Here is an 18,037-nt window from a genome sequence, read left to right on the forward strand (position 1 = left end):
AATGGATGAATGATTGAACCTATCACAGAAATGTCAAGGTGGATAAGACTTTGAATATGCAGTAACCCCATTCATCTGTTACTCATACTCTTAATTGCATATGATGCTAGATCTTAGAGCTTATAAAAATAGCATTATTGACGTTCTACTTGAGTTAATTTTCTCACATTATTTTAAATATTTTCGAAAGAATTCTTTGGGGCTTGAGTATACTTGAGTATACTTCTTAAAGGATAAGCTGCCTTTTGTAACAAAAATAAAATTAAATTGAGATAATAAAGTCAAGATTGGCTCCCAGAGGAGATCTCCTCTTGCGAAGGGCCTCTAAACAAGTTGGCCTTCAACTTTTGGGTGTCCCCACCACCAGATTCATCTTCCTCGTAGGATCTCTCTCTCATTATACCCCCTATCAACATGCTTCCAGGGGACGCTGTTGGTCAGCATTAAACTCTGCCCCAAACATGTATGCTATAATCCAAAGCTATAACATAACAGCTATAATGTAATTTGACAAGTGGTAGCAAATAAGACAGGAGAAATTAACACAAAATAAATCTACATTCTCTGGTTTACAAAAATATGACTTTGTCTCCAACATTTGAGGACAAGATACTCAGAGAACATCCCCTTTTCATTCCTTAGTTTGATCTCTTATTTCCCATCTTGGTTTCACAGCTCATACCCCCTTAATCAACAGTTAGTTATAAAGGCCACTTTCTCATTACTTCATTTAAACTAGTTCTGTTCTAGGGGTGCCTGGGTGCCTCTGTCAGTTAAGTGTCTGCCTTTGGCTCAGGTCATGACCTCATGGTTCACGAGTTAAGACCCACATCAGCCTCTGTGCTGACAGCTCAGAGCCTGGAGCCTGCTTCATATTCTGTGTATCTCTCTCTCCCGCTGGTGCTCTAGCTCGCTCTCTCTCAAAAATAAACATTAAAAAAAATTTTTTAATAAATAAGTAAAACTAGTTCTGTTTCAGAAGAGTTGCCTATAAAGTAAAACACATTTTTCCCATTTTGCAAATGAGAAGCTTTTATAAACCTCTCCTATTTCCTAACTTCTTGAAAGGGGAGCATCCTGTGTCAGATGCGGTAGTCCTCTGTACTTATCTTGTACTTGATGATAACAAGCCGCAAAAGGACTGAGGGTCATTAAAAGGCAGAAGAGAAAGAAGTAGATCCCTGAAGTCTGGTGTTCTCTTGGTTTTCCTTACTCAATAGCAGCATACTGAAAGCAAAAACTTTACGCAAAACAGAAAGAAACGCAAAAGCTTGGCAGATGGTATCCAGGCAGGCTGCTATACAAGGGCCAGGAGACAGAAACATGCTAATCAAAGTCCAGAATGGAGCTAAATATCACCCTGCACACACTCTTCTCATTTCAGAGCGGCTTGCTAGGCACACCCTTCTCCTCTCCTGAGTGTACCTGGAATTGACTGCCTGCTCTTTGATGTGGCATCATCTCTTCCTCCAGAATGAGATGTACTTTCCAATGGACTCTTCTTATCATGCTGTCTGTGAAAGAAACATAAAACACCTGACAGGTTGTTCAGAGGTTTACAGTGCTAGTGATCACAGGGAACCCAAACAGTTTTCAAAAGAAGAGACAGGGGACGCATTTCTTGATCTCGAGGTCATGAGTTTGAGCCCCTCATTGGGTGTAGAGATTACTTAAAAAAATTTTTTTAATGTTTATTTATTTCTGAGACAGAGAGAGAGACAGAGCATGAGTGGGGGAGGGGCAGAGAGAGAGAGAAGGAGACACAGAATCAGAAGCAGGCTCCAGGCTCTGAGCTGTCAGCACAGAGCCGGACGCGGGGCTCGAACTCACAAACCGTGAGATCATGACCTGAGCCGAAGTCAGTCGCTCAACCGACTGACCCAACCAGGCGCCCCTTTAAATTTTTATAAAGTAAGAAAAGAGAAATTGGTAAATTACAGAAAATCATAAATGTACAAAGTATGATAATGTAAAAACATATAAATATGTTTGTCCTTAATAAGTGGAAAGGCAGAAGATGACATGGGAAATACATTAAAGTTATGTGTATAAAAAACTATGAGTGCAAATGGACAAAAATCAAAAGCAAGCATGAAAAATGTGTGTGTTAGGGTGGTGAGATTATGACAATTACTAAACATCTAAATTTATTTTAACGTAATAACATAGTACAATTTAAAGAGCAATCACTGTTCTTTGTTTTCATTTGAATATAGATGTAATTGGGCCAAATCTGCCCTAAGTCTTTCACTAACTCTCTCCTCTCATTTATTCAGGCAATAGACAATTATCGGGCACTTAATACAATGAAAAGACTACCTCTGCTTTTAAGAAATTCACAATCTAATATAGACTCATAAGAAAGAAAACAATAGAGACAATGACAATTGCAAAATAATGCACCTAGAAGAGTACCTGGCATATAGCTGAAAACCAATAAACATTTATTAAATGAATACGTGAACTGTTCGTTCTGAACCTCTCAAAGAAATTCAATTTTTTCCTTTTTCTTTTTCTTTTTCTCTCTCCCCCTACCCCCTCTTTGTCTCTGTCTCTTTCGGTCTTTTCAAGAAAAGTGACAAGACGGGTGCCTGGGTGGCTCAGGTCCATGGCTTAAGCGTCCAACTCTTGATTTCTGCTCAGGTCATGATCTCGTGGTTCGTGAGTTCAAAGTCCCACATCAGGATCTGTGCTGACGGCAGGGAGCCTGCTTGGGTTTCTGTCTCCCTCTCTCATGGCCCCTGCCCGCTTGTTCTCTCTCTCTCTCAAAATATATTAAAAAAAAAAAGACACCCCTGTCTTTTCTTACTTTTGAAAACTGTGTTGGGTTCCCTGTGATCACTAGCACTGTAAACCCTTCAAAAACCTGTCAGGTGTTTTATGTTTCTTTCACAGACAGCATGATAAGAGAGTCCACTGGAAAGTACATCTCATTCTGGAGGAAGAGATGATGCCACGTCAAAGAACAGGCAGGAAACTGACCTCAATTCACAGGATGTTTCTTCCATTAGCACAGAGGTCTTTGGGTCCCTGGGGGAGTAGATTCCAGAGCCACTTATAAAACTCAGGGCTTCTGGGAGCAGCTAGCCCCCTAGGAGCTGGCTATGTATGGGAACTGGGAGAACAGAGCACTAGGGATTATAACCATAGGAGCCCAAGAGAAGAGGCACCTTTGGGTGAGCTAAGAATATAGGGGGGTGGGCTTGGTCTCCCTTGAAGATTTGCTGAGGCCTGAGCAGAGACCTCAGTGCACCTTGTGCAACTGTGTAGCACTAGATATCAGCAGTAACACAGTGTACTGGTAAGAAGGATAGTCCCTGAGTTTCTTGGACAAATGAGGGGAAGGAAGAGTAACAAACATTTACCGTACACATATAGGCCCTCTTCTAAATACTGGGCAGTCCCATAGTAAAAGAGACAAACAACTTCGTTATTCTCATGGCACTAAGTGTGGGGAGACAGGCCCTAAGGATAGTGATACATACTATGACATATAATTGGGATAGATTGAGGCAGGGAGCGGGGACTTCTTCTCCACCTGGAGTGGCATCCCTAAGGAAGCGACATTTAAGCAGCAAACTGAATGAACCAAAGGAAACAGCCATGCAAATGTCGGCAGAGAGGTCCACGTGGAAGGATCAAATAATGCAAAGGCCCAGAGTTAGCAATGAGCTTGATGTGTTCAAGTAAGTGGAAAGGAGGCCAGCATAGTTGGAGTGGTGGTCAAATGGGAAATGATAAGAGATGAAAGCAGAGTCAAGGATGGAGAGACTGGTTCATAGTCTAAGTGGCATAGGAAGCCAATGGAGAGTTTTAAAGCTGCAGAGATACATGGTTTATGTTTTAAAAGATCACATTGACTGCTCTGGGTGAAAGGATGAGGGGGTGGTAACTGGGAGGCCACTCAAACATAGATGCAATAGTCCTGACAAGAGAGGACACGCAGGAACTAGCTGACAGCAGTGGAAGTGAAAAGAAGAAGCAGTCAAGCTTCAGATCTATTTTGATTGTGAAGCTAACAGAATTTGCTAATGGATTGGGCATGGGGTATGAGGGGAAGAAAGAAATCAAGGATGATCTAGCAGTTATGCCTGAGAAGTAGGTGTAAAATGGTGCCACAGAGGTGGAAAAGATAGGAAGAGCTGCTGTTCTGGAGAAAGGAAGGAGGGGACCCAAGTGTTCTGATTGGCCAGGTTAGGCTGAGGTGCCTATTGGAAATCCAAGTGGAAATGTCCATCAGGCACCTGGATGTATGATTTGGGAGCTCAGGACAGAGGCTGCATTGAAGACAACATTGAGGATCATCAACAAATATAGAGGAGATCACAGAGAGAGAAGAGAGGAGGGGGGACCGAACAAAAAGCTCTGGGGCACTTCTACACTTTCAGGTCAGGGGAAGTAGCTGAGCCTGCAATAGAGATTAAGGAAGAGAAGCAAAGTAGAAGAAAGGTCAGGAAAAAAAAGGATGACGGGGTGCCTGGGTGGGTCAGTCGGTTAAGCGTCCAACTTTAGCTCAAGTCATGATCTCACGGTTCGTGAGTTCGCACCCCGTGTCCATTTCTCTGCCGTCAGCACAGAGCCCACTTTGGGTCCTCTCTCTCCCTCTCTCTGTGCCCCTCCCCTGATAGCATTCTTTCTATCTCTAAAAAATAAATAAACATAAAAAATTTATAACAATATAAGAAAAAGAAAAAAGAAAAGAGAAAAAAGGGATGACGTTGAAGCCAGGAGAATGTTTTAAGAGCTGGTCAGAGGAGGACAAACACTGAGAAATGACCAATGGAGAGAGCCTTGGCAAGTGGTGGAGATATACGTATGGTGAGAATGGGTTGAAGGGAGAAGGGGAAGTAAAGACCACAAGTAGAGACAGCTCGTTCAAGAAGTTTTGCTGTGAAAGGGAATGGTGACGAAAGCGGGGCGTGTTAAGATGAGCAGTGCGAAGTCATGCTGGGATGCCACAAGGTTGAGCCAAAGTGATAGAAAGGGAAGATAATGGTAGAAATGTGGTCCTTAACTAGAGGAAAGGACATGAGATGGAGAGTACAACTGGAGCTACAGAAGAGTGCTTCTGGATTAGACCTGTCTAGGTCTAATAGGATCTTAATCACTTAGTTGGAAAAAACAACCCTAACTGCATGTGCAGTCATAGCTTTGCACCAGAAAGGCCCCTTTCATGAATCTCCCTCACTGAATCCTCACATTAAGCCTATGATGCCATTACTATTATTGTCCCAATTTTACAGATGAGAAAATATGCTCCAGAAAATTAAATCAATTGCCAAGGTCAAAAAATCTAGCAAGTGGTAAACTACTGTTAACTTGTGGAAAACTTATTCACAGTGGTAAACTACTGTTCATAGAAGCATGAAGAAAGTGTTAGGAAGGAAGGTAGGTGAGGCCACAAGAAACAGAAGAGGTCAAAAAAGGTGACTGGTCAAGGGTGGAAGTTAAATTCATCGAATCCGGGCTTTTATTTTTATTTATTTGTTTTTAATATTTATTTACTTTGGGGAGAGTGTGAGAGGGGGAGGCGCAGAGAGGGGGGGCACAGAGGATCCAAAGTAGGGTCTGTGCCGACAGGCCGACAGCAGCGGGGCCGACGTGGGTAGGGCTAGAACTCATGAATCTCAAGATCATGACCTGAGCTAAAGTCAACCACTCAACCAAATGAACCACCCAGGTAGCCCTATGGTTGTTTGTTCGTTTTTTTATCTCATGATCTGGTGTTCATCAGACAGTTCCTTGGTTACTGTCTTTCTAACGCAGGTGCTCTGAATGAATATGAATGCTAACTAATAAGGATCCCATAAAAATTTCAAACAAATATATTTCCATCTTATTCTTTTTAAAAAACCTTTTCTGTCCTCACTGTCAGTTCTGAAACATGCAAAAAATGTAATTGTCCAAAAACTCAGATTCTAATCAAAACCTAAAGCTGTCCCACCCCAAACAGGATGTCTGACAAATGTATCAAAAACCAGCCACTTTTCAAAAGACATGAATACACACTTCTCTAAAGAAGACATCCAGATGGCCAACCGACACATGAAAACATGCTCAACATCACTCATCATCAGGGAAATACAAATCAAAACCACAATGAGATACCACCTCACACCTGTCAGAATGGCCAACATGAACAACTCAGGTGACAACAGATGTTGGCGAGGATGTGGAGAAAGAGGATCTCTTGCAGTGCTGGTGGGAATGCAAGCTGGTGCAGCCACTCTGGGAAACAGTATGGAGGTTCCTCAAAAAACTAAAAATAGAACTACCCTACAACCCAGCAATTGCACTACTAGGTGTTTACCCACGGGATACAGGTGTGCTGTTTCGAAGGGACACATGCACCCCCATGTTTATAGCAGCACTATCAACAATAGCCAAAGTATGGAAAGAGCCCAAATGTCCATCGGTGGATGAATGGATAAAGAAGAGGTGGTATATATATACAATGGAGTATTACTCAGCCATCAAAAAGAATGAAATCTTGCCATTTGCAACTACGTGGATGGAACTGGAGGGTATTATGCTAAGTGGAATTAGTCAGAGAAAGACAAAAATCATATGACTTCACTCATATGAGGACTTTGAGACAAAACAGATTAACATAAGGGAAGGGAAACAAAAAGAATATAAAAACAGGGAGGGGGACAAAACAGAAGAGACTCATAAATATGGAGAACAAACTGAGGGTTACTGGAGGGGCTGTGGGAGGGCGAATAGGTTAAATGGGTAAGAGACACTAAGGAATCTACTCCTGAAATCATTGTTTCCCCATATGCTAACTAATTTGGATGTAAATTTAAAAAAATAAAAATAAAATAAAACAAGTTAGAAAAAATAGCGACTTTTGTGCACCTTGGTGGCTCAGTGGTGTCCAACTTTGGTGTCAAAGTGTCCAACTTTGGCTCAGGTCATGATCTCTCCGTTCATGAGTTCGAGGACAGCATCGGGCTCTGTGCTGACAGCTTGGAGCCTGGAGCCTGCTTCAGATTCTGTGTCTCCCTCTCTCTTGGCCTCTCCCCCGCTTGTGCTCTCTTTATCAAAAATAAATAAACATATTTTTAAAAAGTCACTTTTGATGGGCAGAGGGAACAGCAACCAAAGGAGTCTGTAGATATGACTGCAATGTTCTCTAGCAAATCCTTAAGAAAAACCATTAAATCCTGATGAACTATTTGCAGGGAGGCAACTGGACTGGCCAAACTGGCCAGATCCAAAGGTGACAAAACAAAATTTCATTTCTAGCCTTACAACCCACCGGATGACATCTGCCTTAATAAGCTTTTTTAAAAATACTGTTTCAAGAACAAACTGTCACCAAGTAGGTTTTTTTTTTTTCCATTTAAATCCAGAAAATGTATGTTTTTTTTTTCTTCCCACTTCCCATATGCTGGCTAAAATCACCCCTTTCTTCAAGCTGTCTTCAAGCACAACTCCTCCAAAAAAAGAAAACTGCTAAACCATTACCTTCTGGGTAATCTCACTTATATTGCATCTTTCCTCCATGTATTCACAGATCTATTCTTTAGATTAAGTAGTTTATATCTTGGGGGTGCCAGGGTGGCTCAGTTGGTTAAGCATCCAACTCTTGATTTCAGCTCAGGTCATGATCTCATGGTTCATGAGTTCAAGCCCTGAGTCGGGCTGTGCTGGCAGTGTGGATGGAGCCTGCTTGGGATTCTCTCTCTCTGTCTCACACTGTTCCTCCCTCTTTCTCTCTCTCAAACATAATAAACGTAAAGAGAGAGAGAGAGAGAGAGAGAGAGAGAGAGAGACCTGGCTTTTACAACTTTTGAGTTTTGTTGCATGTGAATGTACTACTTATTTTAAAAAAGATGAGAACTCACAGGATGCCTGGCTAGCTTAGTTGGTAGTGCATGTGACTCTTAATCTCGGGGTTCTGATTTGGAGCCCCATGTGGGACATAGAAGAAATAAATAAAATAAAAATAGATTAAAAACTTAAACATTAAAAAGAAAGAAAGAAATCGAAATAATTTTCCCCCGATGTTAAAAAATGGTAGTGAAACTAGGTTTGGGGGTTAGGGCACAAGTCAAAGTTACAGAAACCAATTCGATGTTTGGGAGCAAAAAACACAGACATTTTACCACCGAAGGTACGAGTATGTAAAACAGAACAAAAGTAAAATGTTCTATTAATTTTTCACTTCAGTGACTATTTGACTGCTTCAGTTGCGTAAAATTATTGTATCCGACTTGATTTTCTCAATTTTATGGGACTGTTCTACTGTCTCCTACAAGTAAATATCCCATAGAGAAGTCTGAAGTAAGCCTGAATTAGTTTTCCTTTTTTACATCATTTTTTCAATCTGTCTGTTCAAAAGGTTATCTGTTTTTGTTTGAAGTTAAAGAAATTTATTACAATATATCTTATTGGAGATGTTCCACATTCATTTTGTCTGTGGCTCTGTTAGGATAGGCTAAATTACTATAATAGATCCCAAATAAAATGAAATGGCCATAACGAAATAAAGTTTATTTCTCCCTAGGGTAACTGTCTACACTAGGTGTTCCAGATCATAGAACAACTCTTCTCCACACAGTGATGCAGGGACTCCAGCCATGCCCCGCTCTTTGGAAGAAGGGAAAAACAAATTTTGGTATCTGGCAAGCAGATTTGGCCAATGATATGTGGTGTCTCTTTGATCAGTTGGTATAAGTCTTTGGTTACTGGAATATCCTTTTTTTTTTAACTTGTTTTTAATGTTTATTTATTTTTGAGAGAGAGAGAAAGAAAGAAAGAAAGAGAGACAGAGCATGAGAGGGGAGGGGCAAAGAGAGAGGGAGACACAGAATCTGAAGCAGGCTCCAGGCTGTGAGCTGTCAGAGCCCATCGCGAGGTTTGAACTCACGACTCTGAGATCATGACCTGAGCCAAAGTTGGACGCTCAACTGCTCAACGGACTGAGCCACCCAGATGCCTCTGGAATGTCCTTTTGAATTATATCTTAAATGCTTCTTAAATGTTCATTTAAATGTTATCTTAACTATCTTATTGCAGTGTTTAAGCCTGACAGACACCAATCATGCATACATAGATTTGTTATCCCTTGTTTTCCAAAATTCTTATTTTTCTCTCTGGTCCTTTTAAATTTTAAAAAATTTTCATTTTGTTTTGTTCTTTTTTTTAAAACCTGTCCTCTGTGTACCTACCTCACTGTGTTTTCAGCAATACCTATTTTCCTTTGTGCTGCTTCCTTTTCTTTTAGTTTTTTAAAAGTTTATTTATTTATTATTTTGAAAGACAGAGAGCACAAGTGGTCGAGGGGCAGAGAGAGAGAGAGAGGGAGAGACAGAGAATCCCAAGCATGCTCCACACTATCAGCTGCTTTTTTCCCCCCAATTTTTAAAAAAAGTAATCACTACACCCAGCCTGGGGCTCCAACTCAGGACTCTGAGATCAGGAATCACATGCTCTACTGACTGAGCCAGCCAGGCCCCTCTTTGCAATTTTTCTTTTCTTTTCATTTCTCCATCAGCCCAACTGTCTCGTGTCATCAACATAAAGAAAGCTTATCTCCGTGTTTTCATGTTATGTTCCCTTAAATCTTATATATCTGCTTTATGCTCGTTTTATACAGATTAATAAAGATAAAATTTTAGGGGCTCCTAGGTGGCTCAGTTGGTTAAGCATCTGACTTCAGCTCAGGTCATGATCTCGTGGTTCACGAGTTCGAGGCCCATGTCAGGTTCTGTGTGGACAGCTCAGAGCCTGGAACCTGCATCAGATTCCGTGTTTCCCTCTCTCTCTGCCCCTCCGCAGCTCACACTCTGTCTCTCTCTCAACAATAAATAAGCATTAAAAAAAAATGAGATAAAATTTTAAAACTTAATTTGTTTGGCCTCAGTTTTTATCTGCTCCGTGGTGAAAATTCTTCATCTGTCATTTGTTTTGCCTGTCCACCCCCCTCCCCTTCTTTCTTGTCTCTTTCTATAGCTCTATGCTAGCTCTTTTTTTTTTCTTAACTTATGCAGCTTTAAATGAACTATTAAGACAGCAATTTACTGGAATTTTGTGTGAGAGATGCCAGCATTCATAGTCAGAAGAAACTCTCCCCATAACACATGGTTGGTTTTGTGTGTGTATCAGTTCCTTTGGATTTTGCTTCTCTGTAGCCTATTTAAGGTCTGCACCAAAGGGATGACACAATGCAGTCTCCCCCTTTCCCTCCTCCCTCAACAACTTCCTGAAAAATATGATTAGTCTGTGATATTTCTTGCTTAAATCAACTTCCTTAGCTTTTTCTCAGTAACAAACTGATTCCAGAGAAGTTCTCACCACCTCCATTGTTACAAAAGAGGGACTATTAATTTTCACCCTAAGCAATGCACTTTACTTTAGAGTCATGGTTCAACTGGCTTTTTCTCAGATATGCAGCTCTGGGTTCCATGCTTCCCTGACCTCTGTTTGACCTTTGCCAGGTTGGCAGTATTTCTTCCTATTTTAGCTTTAGATGCCGTCTAGTTTCATCAGATATGGAGTTGGCAAAATTCTTCTGATTACTTATGGGTGGTTTCTAAAAACAGAGGAAGGAAGAGCGCCTGGGTGGCTCAGTTGGTTGGTTGTCTGACTTGGGCTCGGGTCATGATCTCACAGTTTGTGAGTTTGAGCCCCTCATTGATTGGGCTCTGAGCTGACAGCTCAGAACCTGGAGCTGGCTTCAGATTCTGTATCTCCCTCTCTCTCTTTGCCCCTCCCCTGCTTGTGCTCTCTCCCTCTCTCTCTCTCTCTCTCAAAAATAAACATTAAAAATTTTTAAAAAAATAATAGAGGGGCACCTGGGTGGCTCGGTCCATTAAGCGTCCCACTTCGGCTCAGGTCATGATCTCACAGTCCGTGAGTTCGAGCCCCGCATCGGGCTCTGTGCTGATCACTCGAAGCCTGGAGCCTGTTTCAGATTCTGTGTCTCCCTCTCTCTCTGCCCCTCCCCTGTTCATGCTCTGTCTCTCTCTGTCTCAAAAATAAATAAACGTTAAAAAAAATTTTTTTTTAAATAATAGAAACAGAGGAAGGAAAGACTTTTCATTGTCATGTTAGTTAATACTTGGGTATCTTTAGAAGATAATTTTGCATTAATTCTGCTTGGCATATAATAAGCCTCTTCTGTCCAAGTCCCTCTTTAGTTTTGGGAAATGCTTTTTTCTTATTTCTTTAATAATTTCTTCCTTTGCATTCTCACAGTACTATACCTACAATTTTTGTTGTACCTCTCTTCCAAGTCTCTTAACATTACTTTTTTTCTTTTTTTCTTCTGTTCTGTTTCTTTCTTTCTTTTTTCTCTTACTCTCTCTATCCCATCTTTCCTTCATTTTCTCTCTCCCTTTCTTTCTTTTTTCTTTTCATTTTTTGGCATACCATTTTGGAATAATTTTTGCAACTCAGTTTTCCAACTCATTTGTTGCATATTCACCCCAACTATTATGTTTAACAATCATATTTTTAATTTTTCATCAATTCTGGTTGTGTTTCATAGCAGCTCTTTCAGCTTACTCTGAGGATATTAACAATGTTTAATCTGTTTCCATTAACTCTGTATTTTTATTCCTAGACTAGTTCTGTTTGTTGAATTTGCTACTCTCTTTCATGATCTTGGTTTTCCCAAAATGTTTGTTGAATCCAAAATTCCTATTTGTTGGTGCAGGTCTAAACTGAACTTCTTTCATAATTGGAATGCATTTGCTCACTTCAAATAAGAACTCCTGTTTACCTGGCAGTGAATGCATGTTTTGATTACAGGAATCTGCCTCATAGGATTGTGGAGGGATAGGCAGGCTATGTGGGTAACTTCTCTTCTTAGCATAGTTTCTCTGACCCTCCGGGCATTGTCCTTTTTCTCTAATCTTAGCTTACACTGGAGCAGTGGTATGCTGGTAAATGTTTAACAACCATCTCTAGAGTGAAGGGAGCACGCCTTGATTTGTAGCATTTGCTGATTTCCAGGTTATAAATCTTCCTTCCCCAGCCAATTTCAAGCTAGTGATATAATATCTGGGAGTTGGAAAAAGATGTGCACGTAGACTTCCAAGAGCCTTGGTCTGCTGTGATAAATAATTACTTCAGAAAACTATACCTATGGCCTTCAGGTGACCCATGCAAAGGACTTAGCTGCTGCAGGAGCAGCTCCAGGAGTTGGTGACTTGACAGGGTTTTAGAAGCATGGCTCAACTCTTTATTTCATTAACTGCTCCAGTGCCCTGTTCTCTGTTTTAGGTTCTTCTGCTCTGCTAGATTTGTCTGTCAATCAATTCCCATTTCCTTTATTCTTTTTTTTTTAAATGTTTATTATTTTTTTTAATTTTATTTTTTATTTAAAATTTACATCCAAATTAGTTAGCATGTAGTGAAACAATGATTTCAGGAGTAGGTTCCTTAGTGCCCCTTACCCATTTAGCCCATCCCCCCTCCCACAACCCCTCCTGTAACCCTCTGTTTGTTCTCCATATTTATGAGTCTCTTGTGTTCTGTCCCCCTCCCTGTTTTTATATTATTTTTGCTTCCCTTCCCTTGTGTTCATCTGTTCTGTGTCTTAAAGTCCTCACATGAGTGAAGTCATATGATATTTGTGCTTCTCTGACTGGCTAATTTCACTTAGCATAATACCCTCTAGTTCCATGCACGAAATGTTTATTTTTGAGGCGGGGGGGAGAGGCACAGAGAGGGAAAGAGAGGATTGGAAGTGGGCTCCACACTGACAGCAGTGAGCCCAAGGTGAGGCTCAAACTCACAAGCCACAAGATCATGACCTGAGCTGAAGTTGGGCGCTCAGCCAACTGAGCCACCCTGGTGCCCCTCCTTTATTCTTTTCAAAAGTTCCTTACTATATTGGTCTGCTAGAAGCACCCTGATTTTTCTGTGTTGCTTTGAATTTCTTTTTTTCTTTTTTCTTGAATTTATTTTTCTATTTCTTTGCTACTTAATTAGGATTTGAAAAAGAGGTGACAAAGCAGAAGTCCCTCTCCTATTTCATCATGTCTTGTCTTGTTTTCATTAGAAGTCACGTCCTCTTATTTCAGGTTGATTCTGATCTGCTATGATCACTGGTTTTCCTGTAAGCTCATTGCCCTGAATGATGGTTTGACTAACCAGGGCCACTGGCTGCTGGAAAGTTTTAAGGAACAGGGGTAATTGATTGAGGCTATCTGCCTCTCCGCGTGGGCTCCCAATGAGGAGCACAATGCTGTGCTCATAGAGGCCGTTCTCAATGGCCAGAGAGGAGAAGTTTAGCAGGTCTTACCTCCAGGGTGGAGGACAGCTAATGGCTTGGAGTGGCAGGTGGCTTCCAAAGGTGGCCAGAGCAGAAGGATCCAGGTGAACATTTTCCATGCTTACAGGCCAAATGAGATGGCTGCCCAGATTTACTCAGAAGGTAGTCAGTCCCAGATCTCCTCCATGTGACTCTTTGGTCGATGCACCTGGGACCCCAACACTTGGAAGGCCCGCTCTGGCCAGGAACAACTTTTACTTCACCTGGAAACATGGGCAGGTGGGCATAGAACAGAGTGAGTCTGTCCCTGGGGTACAATCTCCTTCAGGTTAACTATATGGCAGTCACTGTTCTAAGCCTTTATATGAGTTAACTCATTTAATTGTCACGACAAACTTCTAAAGTAGGTATTATTATTATTCTGAGTTTACAGATGGAGCAACTGAGACACAGAAAGGTCACACAGTCAGTAAGTGGTTGAGGCATGATTCAACCCGGGAAGTCTTATGACAGCTGTGGTGAGTCAGTGGTGGTAGATTCCAGGTAGGTGTGGGTATGGGTAGGTATGTTGTGGTTTCCCCTCTGATGGACAACTCCCAAAGCACTGAACCAAAGAGGTGGCAGCAGGTCCCAGCTCCTTCTCAGGTGCGTAGACTCACCCAGGAGCTCAGCAGGCTAAATCCCAGGTCACATTAAAGAGGCAGGCTGGGGCACCTAGGCGGCTCAGTCAGTTGAGTGTCCAACTCTTGACTTGAACTCAGGTTGTGATCTCATGCCTCGTGAGATCCAGTTCTGTCCGGTTCTGTGCCAACAGTGGAGCTGGCTTGGGATTTTCTCCCCCTTCTTTTCTCTCTGGCCCTCCCTCTGTCACGCACTCTCTCTCTCAAAATAAATAAATAAAATTTTTAAAAAAATCTTAAAAAAAGAGGCAGGTTTACAACCAGTCTATCTCCTTGTGATTTATGATTTTAGACAAAAGATTTGAGATACAAAAAGAAATAAAAAAAAAAAAAAAAAAAGAGGGGAGCCTGGGTGGCTCAGTCAGTTAAGCGTCCAACTTCAGCTCAGGTCATGATCTCACAGTCCGTGAGTTCGAGCCCCGCGTCAGGCTCTGTGCTGACAGCTCAGAACCTGGAGCCTGCTTTGGATTCTGTGTCTCTTTCTCTCTTTGCCCTGCCCCTGCTCATGCTCTGTCTCAAAAATAAATAGAAACATTAAAAAAAAAAATGAACATAAGGGAAGGGAAACAAAAATAATACAAAAACAGGGAGGGGGACAAAACAGAAGAGACTCATAAATATGGAGAACAAAGAGAGGGTTGCTGGAGGGGTTGTGGGAGGGGGATGGGCTGAATGGGTAAGGGGTACTAAGGAACCTACTCCTGAAATCACTGTTGCACTATATGCTAACTGATTTGGATGTAAATTTTTAAAAATAAAAAATAAAATTAAATAAATAAATAAAAACCAAGAAGAAAAAAACAAAGAGCAAGAACTAAAGTAATATTCAATAATGGCACCTAAATGGGAGAGAGTGATGACCAAAGTTACAATATCCTAATGTCCTGGTGCTGTACCCCCCCCACCAAAAAAAAAAAAAAAAAAAAAAAGATACTGGGTAACTGTAGACAGCACTGAGTGACATATCAGGAATGCATGTTAAAATAGCTGAGATCACCATAAAAGAATATAACTTTCAAACTAATAGGGAAAAAAATGAGATTAAAGACAGAAGAAACAAGTTTAATCAATCCCTCCAAAAAAGATAAAAGTTGGGATATAGAGATAAATCCATACACAGTAGTAATCATCATATATGTAAAAGAACTAAACTTTTTTACTTATAAGACAAAAACTGTCAGACAATTTAAAAAGCAAATCCAATTATGCTTTCTAATTACCATTTTTAAGTAATGCCCATAAAGAAATGTAGGGAAAAAAAAGATGGAAAATATACATTAAGCAATACCAGCCAAAAGAAAGCTGGTGTCATTAACACATTTATTTATTTATTCATTTAACAATGTAATTTGTCTAAATTTATTAAAATGATAAAAATTTAATTCTCTGGGAAGTTATAATGACTTATAATTTATATGCAGGTAACAACCTTTCTTCGATGTGTGTCAAGCAAATATCGACAGAACTACAAAGGGCAATAGGCAAGTCTGCAATCACGGTGAGGGATTTTAGTAGTTCTCCCTCGGTACTTGATGGGTCAAACAGTAGGCCCAACAGATCCATATACCTACCAGAGTTACCTTTCCAGATTTTGAGTTCAAATCAACATACTTGAGCGCAGCGAAAGAAGCAACTGAACTGTCCGAATGATCCTCTGAATGATCTTCTGAATGGATCATCTGAACGATCCTCTGAATGGATCCTCTGAATCGCCAAATTACCCCTTCCGGCTCCAGCTGTTTAGCAGCAGTCCTACCTCCTGATGATTATCAGGGCCAATCACGCCTACCAGTGAGATAAGTCCCGCTTTTTGCCTGCCGGTCTGCTGGTATGAAAAGCTCTAAGTGACAAGCAGCTTCTAAGTGTGGCAAGACTCTTACTGTGATCCCTGCAGAAGCATCTTTCCTCCGGGAAACAGTGTCTCTAGACCCACAGAGCCTAAAATTGTGGAAACAGGAAGCACAAACTCCCCAGGTGGGTCACTGGGAGTGATGTGTGTGTGGCTGCTCCAATGGATTCTAGGCAGTGCCCAGCAGCCAAGGGCAATGTTCAGGAGGAGCATGCAGCTGTGGGCTGCTGTCAGCCTACCTTTCGCCAGCTAGGGGATGGTTGGCTCATGGACTTTGGAAAGAGAATCTGGATGGGCACGAACAGTGTCTACTATACTGAGCACTGAGTATAGCATCAGAAAAGGTTCTGTTCACCTCATCAGCTAAAGAGCACAAACACACTCAGGTACTGGCTGAGAGTAAGAAAACATGGAATGAGTAGAGGGGGGAAGGATGTTATACGTCTCAACTAGTGCTCTGACTAGTTGAAGAAGAAAAAAAAGATTGTAGCAGCTATCATGGCATCTTCCTTGCCTTGTTATTAATATATCATAAACAGTGACCGATTTTCTCCACCCTCCCCTTTTCACTGCTATTCAATACAAGATAAATCAGTAGTAGATACTTTCAACATTTTGTCCTTGGGATAACAACATATGAAGTTACGGTTGATAGCGTGGGTTAAAAAAAAAATCTGTTCAGAAATCCAATTGGATTTTTTTGTTCACTCTAGTTCTTTCAGCCCATCTCTGAAGTGAAAAAATTCCACACACACACGAATGCCCACTGAGGCTCTGAACTTTATGTGTGGGGAGAGGGGAAAGGAGAGAGAGAAGAGAGGAGAAAGGAAAAGCCTATGCTTAGTATTACCAAATTTTATACTGACACAAATATAAAGTCAAAGCTCTTTATTTTTTTTGCTTATTTATTTATTTATTTGAGAGAGAGACAGAAAGCACGAGTGGGGGAGGGGCAGAGGGAGAGGAGAGAGAGAGTCCCAAGCAGGCTCTGCACTGTCAGCACAGAGACTGATGCAGGGTTAGAACTCACAAACTATGAGATCATGACCTGAGCTAAAGTCAGCGGCTCAACCGAGCCACCCAGGTGCCCTTAAAGTCAAAGTTCTTTAAAATCCATTTAGTCATACTGATATAAATGAATAGTGACAAAGGAAAGCTGTCTCTTATAATTGAATGCCACCTAAAAAATGTGGAAAAACACAATAGTAACAATTGACTCAAACAAGAATAATCAATAAATGCTGAGATGAATGAGTGAAAGTTTAAAGAGAAACAATATTTGTCTAATTTTACAGTATTAGCCTGCAAAATACTTACCAATTACAAACAAGAAATTAGTGATTTTACATTTGAGAAATGTGGTAGACAGGGCCTTAATTAAGAGATCAAAGTTGCCATCACTAATAACAGCATAAATTGACATATGCCTCTTGCTCTAACAGTGTTTCTGTCAAAAAATGCATATTTCTGAATCCAGTAGTTAGAAAACAGTACAGAAACCCAAATTGAAGGACATTTTACAAAATAATTGGCTTATCCTCTTCAAAAATGTCAGTATCATGAAAGACAGTGACTGAGGAATCTTCCCAGAATAAAGGATAAAAAGAGACACACACCTGCCTGAATAAAATGAGGATATGGACATTTCATTTTGTTATAAATGACATTATTGGGGCAATGAGTAAAATTTGAATAAGCATACAAATTAGATTCTAATTGTGATCTCTCTGTGTGGTCACACAAGAGAGTATTTTATGAAATACCTACTAAAGTATTTATGGACAAAGCCACATCTGCAACTAACTTACTCTCAAATGGTTCAGAGAAACAAGTTTTAGTTATCTATTTCTCTGGGACAAGTTACCCCCAAACTTAAAGATTTAAGACAACAATGCTTACCCATTAATATTTACCCAAGGAACACCCCAAAGCTTGAATGTGCAGGTTTATAGCAGCATCATTCCTAATTTCCAAAGAAGGAAACAACCAAGATGTTCTTCAACAAATGAAAAAAGAAATAAACTAGGGTATTCATACAACGGAATACTACTTAGCAATGAAAAGAAATGAGTCACTGATTCATGCAGTATGGATGAATCTTAAAAGCATTTTGCTAAGTAAAAGAAGCCAGACTCAAGAGGCTATATACTGTATGATTCCGTTTATATGATATTACTGCAAAGGCAAAAACAAAAGAATGGAAAACAGATCAGTGGCTGCTACGGGTTGGACAAAGGGAGAGTAGTTGACTAGAAGGGAATTGCATGAGGAAATTAT

This window comes from Panthera pardus, unplaced genomic scaffold (genome assembly GCF_024362965.1).
Source record: "Panthera pardus isolate Hobbes unplaced genomic scaffold, ASM2436296v1 HiC_scaffold_2, whole genome shotgun sequence".
Lineage (NCBI taxonomy): Eukaryota > Metazoa > Chordata > Mammalia > Carnivora > Felidae > Panthera > Panthera pardus.